Genomic DNA, 14,017 nt, shown 5'->3' with positions numbered 1-14,017 from the left:
CTTGCTCCAATAAAGCAGGACTCTTAACGTTCTTCTAATGTGGCCGTGCAGTGTTCAGACACACTGTACTAGCAAGCGTTGGTGGGACGGTACTTTTAAAGATGCACAGGTCTCAAGTGCCCAGATGTTGCACTACAATTCCCATCATCCCAGGCCACATTGGCTGGAGAAGATGGGAGTCCTAGAACAACAGAATGTTGAGACCAGAGTCTGAGGACCCGGCTTTAAGGGGAAATGCACCTACTAAATCTTATTTGGCAGGAAAACTTAGGAGACATTAAGTACCCATCATTAAGAACCATTTACAGTCTTCAGAAGTTGAGATATTTATAGGTTACTCTTTTGTTTCAAACCCTGCCAGATATTTGGGGCAGGGAAAGAAGAGAGCAGCTGACTCTGCTAGCCTTCAGCTATGCAAAAGTTCAGACCAACCTGAAATTCAGAACAAAATGAGGTTGGGCGCTCTGTTTACAAGTCCTGTTGTGATTTTTATCGTGCTTTACTCTCTTTTTTAAATAAAAAGTCATTTTGAAAAGCAACACCCCCCATTTGTTGAAGGAGAAAAAAACATTTAAAGTTCAGAGTTGGCTTTTGTCCACAGTCCCTGCCTCCTTAGTAGTACAAAGGGTTTTCTCATGCAATCTCAATCATCAAGGTGAAGTTGTGTTTTTAGGGGCATTACACACACAGCAAGTTCCTGCACAGAAGTCAGCAAATCCTGCATTTTGAAAAGCCACTCCCAAGTTGTCAATCTGAAGTAGAAACTGCAGAAAGCTTACAGTTTTCAAAAAGAGAAAGGAACACCACAATCCAACTACTGTTGATTCACAGTTGTGCGCAACTCCGTTCCAAGGACAGTACTGCCCAGGTTTTCCTGTAGAACCGAGATAGTTGCATACTCTTCCCCCTTCCCCAACTTGCTGCTCTTTTGTGGCAAATCATCACCATTGTGGCAGAAACTTGCCCTCTTTTCCTTTAAGGTGCCATGCCAGGCCTTTCTCCCCATTGCCTGTAGGCTGCCCTTCCTTAACAATAGGCCTTGACAAATTTTCTTTGGCTCTTGGAGCCTACCACCCCAAAAATGTAAGAGCCCAACACTGGATACTTGACAAAATTTTCCAATTCGGATTTGGTGACAGTCAGCTGGATAGAAATGGTAAACTGGTTTCTCTGTTCCCTTTACAAGTAACGTCCTCAGAACAGAAACAGAGTTGTCTGGGACAAATACAGATCTTATTAAATAACTCTACCTCTGAATTTCCTAGTCTAGGCACCATGGCACCTAGGATGTGTCAAGCGCTGCTTTACACACACCCCGTCTCTCTCTTTTATTTGGTTGGCTGGCAGTACACGTCAGAACACAGGGAAGGTCCCTTTTCAACACAAATCCACAACTTTCTCCTAACTGTGCGTTTCTCACTGTGGAAATATCAACCAAGCCACCCTGGACCATGAGCCAGCTGGAGAACACTGAGCACTACAGTCTTGGATTTATTTATTGTTAAATTTCCAGCGTTTGACCACCAGTGCATGGGCAGCCACAGTCCAAGCCGACTCCACAGGCTCCAAACTTCACAGAGGGAATTTTTCAACTCCAGCCATGGACCCTATGAGCTGCGCCTCCATCCAGGAGTTGCCTTGCTCGGATTCTTCTGCAATGCCCGCCACTTGCTCCACGCTGGGCAGCTGGGGCTTGTCTAAGCTGTGCCAGTTACTCGGAAGGTGACTCAGCAGCAGCCCCGGCACGCAGATGGGATTGCTGGTCAAATGGTCTTTTGTGGGTGGCCAAGTCAACAAGCTCGAAGCAAGAAGTGTAACAGGATTCTGAAAGCAGAGCTCTCCAGAAAGCCAGCAGAGCAGGGCCATCTACCACAAGGACACCCCAGACAGTTGCCTGCACAGCGTGCATTTCTTGCAGCCACGAAGAACTGTATTTGCCCAAAATGCCTGGAAAAACGATTTTCAGGCATTTTCTGGAAACCCGAAAGCGCTGATTTAACTGCTTATGCATGCCCTGTTAGTCCCTCGTCTCCGGAAGCAGGCAAGTAGTTAACCAATCTGGAAGGTTACACCGTCTTGTATCACACCATTATCTTCTACGATATTCCAAAATGCATGTGGTTTGCAGAGCGGTTTCAAATATTAAAATGTTCTATTTTAAAAATAGCCCTGTGGCACCTTTTGAGCAGCAAGAAAGTTGAATTGAACCATTTCGCCTGCCTTTGCTAGCAGTAGCTAACAAAAATTTAGACACATACAACACAGAAAGGAAATGCATCACTGATAAAACCTGACCGACGGCACACCACCCAATCTACCAATAAATCACCACCTACCTTTTGCCCACACCTGCTTTCCACAACTAGACTTTCAAATAAGTGCAAGCAGTATGGTTTAAATGCTAATATACTCCACTAAGTGACTACTGCTAAGTCAAGATTGGGCTGTCAAAATGCAGTCTGCTGTGTAGGACCAAGTAGGAGGAAGCAACTGCCCCATCCGTGACCTTCCAGCAAGGTTGCCCTGAACCCCAACTTAGTTTCCAAACTGAGCAGATCTCATGAGCTATGCAGCTATTTTCTTCCCTACATTTCATTACTGGAGACAGACAGACACCCAGAATCAAAGCCACATGTTCATTTCATCACCACAGCTCTAGCACCACACACATAGGCCTAGCCAAGAATGGGAAGGTGTGGGTTCAAATCCTGCTTGGCCAGGAAGCTCATTGCGTGACCTGGGGCACATCACCATCTCATACTCCTGTACCCGACATGTTCTGGGAAGAGCACCTGCCCCCTTGCATGCAGAAGGTTTCGAGTTCCCTCCCTGGCAGCATCTCCAAGATGCTGAGATTCCTGCCTGTAACCTTGGAGAAGCTGCTGCCAGTCTGTGTAGGCAATACTGAGCTAGATGGACCAAGGGTCTGACTCAGTAGAAAGCAGCTTCCTATGTTTCATTGAGAGAGGATAAGATGGGGCAGAGGGGAGAACAAAACCATGATTGCAGCTCTGAACACCTTGGAGGAAGGGTAGGATAAAACACATTTAAGGTGACGCCAACTGAGTTGGCTTATTTTTTAATTTTTTTTTAGTACAGACTAGAACGGCATATGGCAGGCAGCATGGAGGGGAGTGCCCCCTTAAATATAGGACCAAGGGGAGAAATGCACTTCTATGACACACACAGGTGCATCACCCATGGGTCTCAGAGCATGGGCCGAGGGCACACAATATAGCCACCTTGCTGGAACTAAGCAGGGCTCGGTGTGCTCAGGGCCTGGATGGGAGACCCAAGTGTGCCACCTTTGGGACTGGGCCCCAGCTGAGAGGCAGAGCAACTGCTTTGCATGCAGGAGGTCCCAGGTTCAATCCCTGGCAGCATCTCCAGGTGGGGCTGAGAAAGACACCCCCCCGCAAGTCTAAAAACTTGGAGAGCTGCTGCTGCCAGTCAGTGTCAACAATACTGACACAGATGGACTAACGGTCCATCTCAGTAGAAGGCAGCTTCCTATGCTCCCCCACCCCTTAATGAAAGAATACTGGGAAAACCCAGTTGCCTTAGTCGTACCCCTGATGTGCTTTAGCCAGTTCCACCCACACCTGGGAAGTCCCATCTGAATGGGACCGTCCATCTGCCAGGCAATCTCTTGTCATGGCGGAGGGTGCGCAGTGGAAGCCAAAGGCACCAGGAAGTCCCCACTCCCCACGGGACTTCTCCTGGCTAGAAGCCAGTGTGGTTTATTTATTTATTTATTTTAAGTCCTTGATTGTAAGATTCCAGGAACAGGTAGAGTCAGAACGGCTAAGCAATCCTTTTTCAATGATCTCCCAACTGCCACCCAAACCACAGGTCTTTTGTTGTACAATCAGGAAGTGGCGTCCTGAAGTTGCTCCTCGTACCGGTCCAGTCACATTTCAAAACAAAAAACCACAGTAGAACCCGCCACTCCAGCTAAGTCAACAACTTGGGAGAAGAGAAGAGAAGTGCCCCCGGCAGCCTAGCAAGTAGCCCTGTGGACGGACGGAGTCAAGTTGACCAAGCTGCAGGCCATGATCGGACTGGCCAATTTCTGGTGGGCCGCCTTGAACTGGGGAGCAGACATCAGCCTTGTGGTATGCACTGGGGATTTTACTGGAAAGCCCCCCCCCCCCGATCCACCAACTGGAGACAGATGCAAAATGGCAGCTTGAGGGGAGAAGCGAGTTACCAACTGCAGCCCATGAGTCACACACTGGGCATGGTGGTCTGTATATACAAGTCTTATGGGTCACTACAGATCAGGGTTTTGAACCATCACTCAGAAGACTGGCCAGAGGTGCAGAAACCATGAAGAAAAGTAGCACGTCCGAGACATGAATTCGAACCAGCTTTCTATGTGCAAAGTTTTCCAGTACTCCAAATACATCTCCTCCCCTCCTCACGGCTTTTGGCAGAAGCCAAAGTGCACATTAGCCAAGTTTACATGATTTAATTGCAGAACTCAGTTCGCACGGCAGAATCTGGGTAGCCTGGGCACAGAGAACATAGTCCTGTTTTTTGCCAGAGAGGCCATTCCTTCAGCAATTCAGGTACACGTCCCCACAACCGTCACGTCTTTGCTGCGCAAGCGTGTCACCTGTGTAGTACTCAAGACAAAAGCACAGCACCCAACCAACATATGTTGTCTGTAGCAACAGCTGGATGTTCCGTCAACCTCGGCTTGAGGCAAGTGGCTTCTCCTGAGCAGCCTGTCCCGGCTTGAGGCAAGTCAACTTGATTCAACTGTGTAAGTAAGAAATTTGGAGGACTAACTGCATCCAGCCCAACTTCAAGCGATCTCCCACTCACCTCAGGGCAAAGATTTTCAGCCCTTAACTAAAGCTTGCTCATTATGTCTGACACCTGCCACATTCAGCAAGAAGTCCCTATAGCAATCTGGTCAACCAGGAGGAGCCAGTGATGCCAGTTGGACGCACGGTAGCCAGAGCCTCCCAGCTCAAGAGCTCGTCCCAAGCAGAGAGGCTGCCTAGCCCTGAAGTGGGGGGGAAAGTTTCCCATTGAAAGCTCTGCCAGCACCAGGAACAACAGATTGTTCAACACCCTTCAGGAAACTGACATAGGGATTAGTCACAGTCCAGCATACAGAGGCAGAAGCTGTCCGAATTCAGCTGGCAACAGGGGCTCCTCCTTATCATGAGTTGGGAATTTGCAGGGGGGGGGAATTCCTTCCCACTTCCCAAGTTCCAGTTGATGAGGCAGCCTCCAGAAATGCAAGCAGCCACTGGGATGCTTGCTCAGTGGAAGGCCTGGCCCTGGGCTCCGTCTGAAGCCTTTCCCGCAATTAGCGTTGAGAAATCACATTCCCACAACCATTTCCTGCAGCAGAAGTGTGGCTGTGTGCAAACAAAGGAGCATGCAATGCATTCTCTCTGTTTTTAATTAAGAGCCGAAAGATGTAATTCCTGTTGAAGCAACTCTGAGGTCTGTAGAGCTCAGGGTCTCCCAGTGAAACAGATGACAGACCAGGACACCTTCACATGCAACACAAATCAATCTAGGCAACTCACTGCCATGTGATGTCGTGACGGCCACTGGTTGTGACAGCTTTAAAAAAGAGGAACTGAACAACTTCATGGGGGTGAAGTATAGCCACGGTTAAATGGAGCCTCCACTGGCAGTGGCAGTATACCACCCAGCTCCAGAAGACGCCACACCCGCAGACACCTTCAGTCACACACCCTTGAACTAGGATGAAAAAGGCAACAAGTACTTGTCAACTCCATCACCAGATGTGTCAGAGCTCCAGCCAGAGAAACTGCTCTGGAAATCAGCCCTGGGTGCTTTTTAAGGAGGTGACATGGAGGCCAAGGTCTGCTGTGCTGGAGTCCTGAGCGACCACACAGCACCTGCCCGCCCGCCCTCGGGTTGCTGCTGTGAGAGACCTTTTGCATTTCTGAGCACTAGGCTGTAAGCAGACCCCGTGTTTACACAGCAGCACGGTGGCTCCTGCCAAGGAAACCAGAGTGCTTGACCCAACACTTGTACTAGTAGACCAAGGATGGAAATGTGTATGAGTGTCATTATTTGGGAGTTTGATGTGGAAGGCACACTGCAGAGAGCCGTGTATGGGGGAGCTGCTGAAAGCCATCAACGGAGAGCAGATTTCTGTACTGGGGAGGCCAGATGCATGCAGATAGAGATAGGTTGTGAAGCTTGGGCCATTTTGATAGTCAAGGGGCACTGAAGGTATACCCTCTGGAAATCCAGTTTTCTCCACCTACCCTCTTCTTTCACCGAAGCAGACCTCTGCCTGAGACTAAATTTTGGGATTCATGGGAAGCGTCTTCTCAGTGTTGGCACCTAAGCCCTGAAACCCCCTTCCCCGGGAAGCCCAACTGGCTGGCTCCCCCCACCCCCAAATTTTAGGAAGACTGTGAAAACCATTCTTTAGAGGAGAGTATTTCACACTGCACACCCCTTTATTCCGGATGCCGCTGTTCTTTCCAGCTATGCTTACTGCACGCTTGAGGGTTTTAAACTGGGCTGGTTCTCTTCTACTGCTTGCAGACTGTTTTGGAGGGGTCAGTGGTGTGACCAAGAAGAGTGGCCCTTAACGCTGGACCAGCCACCCTTCCTTTCCCAGATGGAAAATGACCCGTTCGAGGCCACTTCTTTGGAACATTGCCGCAAGGGCAAGTAGTCCGTGCGCCGCATGGAAAGGGGTGCTCCGTAGCGCATGCCCCCAGCCCTCTGACGAGCAGGACGACCAGCACCACAGAGAACTCCTCCCCAGATAATGGGGAGCTAGTGAGCCAAGCCTAAAATCTGTGGGTAAAGTAAAGTGTGCCATAGAGTCGGTGTCGACTCGTGGCGCCCACAGAGCCCTGTGGTTGTCTTTGGTAGAATACAGGAGGGGTTGACCATTGCCTCCTCCCCACAGTATGAGATGATGCCTTTCAGCACCTTCCTATATCGCTGCTGCCAGATATAGGCGTTTCTCATAGTCTGGGAAACAGACCAGTCCCCGCCTCTAAACACTCAGAAACAGCACAGACAATGGTTATCTCGAGTTCTTTCTGCAGTTATAATTAGGATCCAATTAAACAAGGCTTCTCCACCACACACTCACAGCAGGCACACATCTGCACACGGAGGAGTGTGCAGCACAATGGGGTCACTGTGCACACGGCAACGACATTATTTCGTCTGGGAGGAGAGAACTTGGCACAGAGCAGGGCGATGTACCGTGTGCTGCAAAGTGAGGGCAGACGCAGATTATGCCAAGACAAAACAAGGATTCATGGAGGGTGTGTCAGCAGCTGAGCATCAATACATATTGCACTTCCCAAGCACCAATTGCTTTTTCCTTCCTAATGCCCACCTCCCGTTTTAATACACCCAAACATATTTTGGAACCGCAGCTCGGTGGTAGAGCATCTGCTTTGCATGCAGATTAGACAGTAATGAGCTGGATAGACCAAGGGTCTGATTCGGTACGTGGCAAGTCCTTTCTTGTGACAGAAAACCAAACACAACTCAGACACTGGGTGAGACAAAGCCAGGATCGGTGCTGCTACCTCCACCCCAGCATGGTGCATACAGTACAGGTCAGAAACAGAGCGGCCACCTCCATGAGAACTGGGAACTTAGACTCTACAAGCATTTGAATCCGGCCCTTTGTTGCAGGTTGCCTGACCACAAAGTGAGTCTCTATGCATCTCTACATGCATACACTGGGGACTAACTGCCCAAAATGCACCCTCCAGGACACAACTCCCATGGCATCAAGCACAGCTTTAAACACTCAGTTTGTGAGCTCGAGAAAGAGCCCTTTGCAGACTGTGCTTCAGTAACTAAAGAGCAATATTGTAGAATGGCCACCATCCACCCACATCTTCTTTGTATTACAGCTCTTGTAACAAAGGAACTAAAGAACAGATTGGTGCCAAGCTGGTCGCCTAGGGCGAGCAAGAACTGCCTCCAGGCAAACCGATGCAGGCCAGGAACTTTTGTGGACTCATCTGCAACGCTTGGGGGAAGCAGCACGTGCTAGCTTAAATGCTGAGACCACTGGTGGTAAACTGCCTAGAGACTTGCGTTTCGGGCGGTATACAAATACATTAGATTAATAAAACATAAACAAACCACCTCTGCTGCATCTTGCTACTTTGACTTCAATGCAACAACCTGCTCAGCAGTTCCATGCACCCATGTGAGATCGCACAGCACGCCTGGTCAAGGCGCATTCCTACAGTGTCTGGAAATATACATTAAGCCCAGCAGGATAGTAGGGGAGAGAAAGGATGAGTGCCCAAACAAGAGGCTTGTAATTCACACTTTGAATGAGGAAGCCTATCTGTCCTCTGGGATTGGGACAGGCACCAAGGAGGAGATCTCACCTGGTTATAAGTCAGGACACTGTTTTGTGCCCAAGAGGAGATGTTCTGTTCTCCAATTCTAAGACAAAAGACCCCTGCTAATCGGGCAAAGAGGCATCTTTTTAAGGTGGTGATTCTCTTCATTTAGCAGGGGGAGAGCAACTGGCCCCATCCACCCCCAGTTACTGTTGCTGGTGTCTTATCTTTTGTTTCTTTTTAAATTGCAAGTCCCCTGGGGACAGGGATCCATCTTATTTATTTGTTATTCCTCTATGTAAACCGCTTTGAAAACTTTTGTTGGAAAGCGGTATATACATATTCATTGTTGTCATCTTCAATTTTGCTTCAATGGAAACGTTCCCATGGTATTTGACAATTTGGGGTGGGGTGAGGAGAACCAAAACAGAGGGGGCCACCCCCTCCCCCAGGCAGAGGCGCCTGCTCATCCTACCCACCACACTGCTAGAGAATAGGCGGAATCCTCTCAGAAGCCATTTCATTCCAACTGTAAGCTCTTTGGGGCAGGGAACCAGCCATGCCACGTATTTGACGGCAAAGAATACTCCATGTTTTTTTTTGGGGGGGGGAGTCACAGCCAAGGTGGCTGCATCCCTTGCCGCTACCAAGGCATGCATGAACTATGCCCACACAACCAGGTATCTCTGTAGAATAACCTCATTCCAAAACCCTCCATACTCTCTGCTCCCACAGCTTTCAACGGAGAGGACAGAATCCAGCATGCACACAAGTCCATGGCCCAGACAAGAGGCACATGCGACAGAAAAATGGTTTAGGGGCAGGCGAGAACAAGACCTTCTCTTTCTCCCTGCTTTACAACCAGTTCTACAATCCTTTAGGGTGGCAGAATTTCTTCCAGTTCTCTTAAATTGGCATCATAATTTAGATCCATGCACTATTTGCACTGATAATTTCTAATTGTAAGGTTGGGATAGGGAGAGCTGTTAATTTGTGCTGAATGCATCTAAGAAGCACTCTTCAAACATCAGCAACATCAGCACCCATTTAGTTCACTAGCCCCTAAGGGCAGATTTGCTCAGAATGCTTCTCAGAGAAAGCAGGCTGAAGACAACGACTTCATCACGGAGCCGAGCAATGCCACCGTGGCCCCACATCCCCCTCTCCTCCTCCATGAGCCTGCCGTTTCAGAGGCAAGCGGCATCCCAGCTCTCTCCGCTGCCACACACCGCCACGGCTGACCTTTGGCTGGGAAGTGCTTCTCTCCGACATGCTCATCCTCCTCCTGGTGCCGCGATAAAGGAAATGCGCCCTTGCTCCAGCCTCCGGCTAATCGCTCGGCAGCAATTACAGGGCGCCCTCCCAGCCCTGAACTATCATTTTCTCACGAGAAGAATGTTCTCTCTCGGCAGCCCCTGAGGGAGCGGGAAGCTCCTGTTGTGCAAGTCAGATCTGTGCAAGAGGGCATCCTCCAGCCCATTCGCAAGCCCTCTTGGGGGCTCCCGAACAGTTGAGGTGGCCAGGCAAGGGGTCCTCCCCAGTGTGGGGACAACGCGAGGAAGGATCACCTGCCTAGTCCCCTTTCCTTGTGTTCCAGAACCACCCCAGGCCCACCACACCACAGTGGCTTAAGAGCCAAAAGGCTGCTCCAGAAACAGGGTGCCTCCGAGCCAAATGCTAGGCTTGAAATGCATTTCTGGTCCCAGATTTGAGCCCATGGTCCTCCTTTGTACACAGAAATCTGCTCCAGGCTGCCGCTCACCCTGCATGGCAGCAGCTTAATTCGGGGGTGGGAAGATACCTTTTGGTTGGGGCTGTATTGTTAAACTAGGATGAGGCAGCCTTGTGATCTACAGCAAGCCACCCAGAGATCTACCAGTCAATCCCAGCTGACCTTCTCTTTCTCCCTGCTTTACAACCAGTTCTACAATCCTTGAGGACAGGGGTCAGCAACCTTGGCCCGGCAGCTGTTTAACTACAACTCCCATCACCCCCCCGCTGTATTTTATTGTGGCTGGGGATGATGCAAGTTGTCGTCCAACCGCTGGAGGTCCAAGGTGGTCTACTCTTGCTCTAGAGGGTGTTCAGACCCCTTTAAGTAGGTTACCCGAGAAATTTCTACACCCACCTTGTAAGGTAGACCTATATTGTCTGTACTGAAAATTGGGATGGGGGGCTGAGGCAGACAGGGCTGTCCTTAGGGCATGGCAAGCACCCGCTCTTTTAACCCCCATTAGAATTAACTGGAAGGGGGCCCTGCACTGGCTGATTTGCAGGACTCTCCAAGGACAGCCCTGGAGGCAGAGGGCATGTAGCCCAAGACTATTTAGCGAGTTCATAGAAGTGGCAAGATTCGTACCAGGGACCTTTGCAGCTCAGTCACTTAAATACCTCTGGAAAACCCACAAGCAGGGTTGGGAGACAAGAGCCTTCCTGCACATTTGCTCCGCAGCAACTGGTATTTTTCTTTTACTGATAAACGTTTCCTGAAAAGTAGCATGTACATACTTGCAGTAATAGTATTGTTATTGTTTATTTACGATCTTAGATCAATCAATATACCCAGAATATACACAGTAAAAAGAGAAAACAATATTGGAAACAAAGTCTAAAATGTCATCAAATATATAAAATCAGGAATCTTTGACAGTAATCGATTGCTGTGCTCCAGCTTCTCTTAGTTTGGTCAATCTATAACAAAATTTAGCAACTGCCAGGGATATTGTTGGGTCCCTGTCTTCTAATAAGCATATAAGAATTGTCTCCACTGAGTGGCTTTGGAGATCTTTCAGATACTGAGATAAAAATAAATCTCTTTCATCAGTATAAACTGCTAGCAACAGTTGATAGACCTATCCCTCTATGAGTTCTTCTAACTCCCCCTTTTAAAGTCATCAGCAATCATATCTTGTGGCAGTGAGTTCCAGAAGTTAAGCCTGTGTTTCGAGAAATGAGTGGGTTCATTTGTCTGTCTTGAACCTACTGCTGGTCAGTTTCACAGGTGCTAGTATTGTGAGAGAGGGAAAATGACTATCCTCTTTCTCCACACTATACATGATTCCATAAGCCTCAATTATATCCTCCTTTCTAAAGCTGAACCCCCCAGATGCATTCACTTTTTCACAGGCTCCAGGCCCCTAATAATTTTGGTCACCCTTCCTGCATTTTCCCAGTTCCAAGACGATAACAGAAGACAAATATTTCTGTGGTCACTCACACAACTCCACCGAGTCAAGAGGTCGGCACAGACCCTTGGCAAACTTGGCACACTTTTTCTGCCACTGCTTCCTCTCTCCCACAACAAGCTACCCCAAGTCCTTCAGAGGAATCTCCTCCCCTTCCCAAAGTTATGGGGTTCAGCCACAGGGCAGCGGTTTGGGTTCACAGCCCAGCCCCATCCCTCTGACTCGCTGGGTGGCCAGCAAGTCAGTAGTTCAGCTGAAAGGCGAGAACGGAAAAGCATCTAACAGTTGGGGAAATGCCCAAGCTGCCAGAAACGTGATGATGGCACCTAAGGCCGAGAACATTTTCTCAGGACAGACCCTGGACCGGATGCAGAAATAAGATCCCCACTGCTTGGGAGTCCCCCAAGGACCGTGACTCCAAGCGGCCTACCTCAGAGGAGCGGTGGCCAAGGAGTGCAGATCCAGACATACCTGTGTAGCCAAGAAGCCAGTCCGCTTGCCTCCCGGGCAGCAACAGACTCAGGATCTTGAGAGGCGCTAGTTATCAGTCAAGCAACACTCTTGTTCTTCTTATGCAACCCATTATTCTAATGTGAGAAGTTCTTGCCTGGTGCTAAGTCGATAACCAAGTGCAACCCAACGCAAGTTTACATCCCATTGCGTTGCAGTGGGAGGAAACGAAGCGGGCGGCCCCTCCGGGGTGGAAGCGGGGCGCACCTCCACTTGTGGCAGGATCGTGCCCCATCGTGCTTCAGGATCTCCAATGCACAGCACCAACTCCCAGCCTCCGGGGGGAAAAGAGTGCAGAACTTTCCTCTGGCAGTGAAGTCGCGCACAGAGTGAGAGCGAGTCAACCCATTCTTTCGCCCCCTACACAAGACCATGCCTAGCTAACCCGTGTTCGTTTCCAGCATCACAGGCTGGACTGGGGTCCTTGGTAGCCGGATATCACATGCCTCCTCCCATGCGCTTCTACTTGGAAGCTGCCCCCTACCCCGAGTTCAGCGGGGCTTGCTCCCGACTGTAGCTTCCCTGCCCTCCCCTTCACCCCTAGGCAGGAGTTAAATAGACGGAGGTCGAACACACAGACCCAGTCTCCCACGCTACAAGGACAGCGCGGTAATTAATCCGGAGTAAGCGGTTTTCTCGGGTTATTCTAGAGACAAGCCGCCGCAAATCGAGTCACCACTTCTGTTAATGGGGGTGGGGAGCGGACAGAGTTGGCCCACCCGTCTCTGCACACAGCCACGATCCGCCTCGCATCTTACCTTCTTAAGGACGCGGAGCAGGCGCTTCCGAGGCAGAGCTTTGACTTTCCGCGCGGACCCGCTTGCTGCCGGCGCCTCCTTTTGCAGGAGGGGTGAAGCTGGGGCTTCTTCTAGGGGCATGCACAGCCCAGCCCAGCCCAGCCAGCCCGGAATTCAGGCAGGGCTGCAACCCACAGCGCCGCTGCCCATCGTGCGCACGGGAGAGACAGCACCGCGGAGGAGCTCCTCCGATCGGCTCCGCCCGCAGCAGCCACAGCCCAGCGGCTCGGCTTGGGCGCCAGACACTGGTAAAAGCCGAGGACGGCCCATCACATGAGCCCAGACCCCGCCCAGCGGCCTCCCCAGCCCCGCCTCTTAAAGGGGCCGCGGCGCAGAGGGCGGCCGCGATCCGGCCGCGCGCTTTCCCGGGAGCAAATCCCAGGGGCATCCACGAGCGCATTCTGCGGCCGACGAAGGACGAGCGCGCGAGCCCGGCCGCGCTTAGTTTTTAGTGGGGCCCACACTGTTTGTTTAAGGGGAAGCACGCAAGGCCCGGCCGTCGCTCATTGGCAGAGCATCTGCTGTGCATGCGGAAGGAAGGCCCCCCCAGTTGTTCAATCCCTCCCTCCCTGGCAGCATCTCCAGGTAGGGCTGGGGGCAAGACTGTCAGACTATACAAGACTGAGCTAGATGGGGCAAGGAACTGACTGGTTTGGCAGCTCTGTGCTCATCGGGGTTATCTGTAGCTCAGTGGCAGGGTCTCTGCTTTGCATGCGGAAGGCGCCAGGTTCAATTCCTGGGAGCATCTCCAGGTAGGGCTGGGCGAGAATCCAGCCTGGAGCCAGCAGAGGCGCTCTTACCGCTGGACCTCCAGGCAGAAGTCCGGGGCCTCCTCCACACCCCCTGGCAAATCCTCTTTAGTCTGTCCCGGGTGCTGTGGTCGGTGCACCATGCCACCAGCCGTACACCGGGCCCATTTAGAGACAGAGTGGGACAGGGGGAATCAATATATGGGATGGGAATATGTTCAGCTGCTTGTCGAAATGTTTCTGCTCATGCATATTGGCATAAATATCCTTGTTTTTTATATCCTTACCTTCTTTTGTGAGTCTCGTTGCTGCTCAAAAATCCATGTGTTAAAAATACTGTGTGGGGGGGGATGATGTGTGTAGGAGGAGGATGTCGGTGGGGGTGGGAGGGAGGTGGGGTGCTCCACCGGTCTTTAGGTTCAGGTTCCAAAATGACCCAG

The 14,017-nt window shown here is 50.6% G+C and overlaps 1 protein-coding gene across 1 annotated transcript in view; it reads right to left on the bottom strand.

Annotated features, from left to right (window-relative positions):
* The window catches only part of SPSB1 (splA/ryanodine receptor domain and SOCS box containing 1), a 42,054-nt gene extending 29,024 nt beyond the window's left edge, over positions 1-13,030 (bottom strand). The window contains exon 1 of the mRNA XM_053281098.1: positions 12,790-13,030. The gene's annotated coding sequence lies outside the window, so the exon portion shown is untranslated. The remainder of the gene's footprint in view (positions 1-12,789) is intronic.
* Positions 13,031-14,017: the final 987 nt, after the last annotated feature.

Source organism: Hemicordylus capensis, chromosome 16 (assembly GCF_027244095.1).
Source record: "Hemicordylus capensis ecotype Gifberg chromosome 16, rHemCap1.1.pri, whole genome shotgun sequence".
In the NCBI taxonomy this organism is placed as follows: domain Eukaryota; kingdom Metazoa; phylum Chordata; class Lepidosauria; order Squamata; family Cordylidae; genus Hemicordylus; species Hemicordylus capensis.
This window is presented reverse-complemented; position numbering and strand designations above follow the sequence as displayed.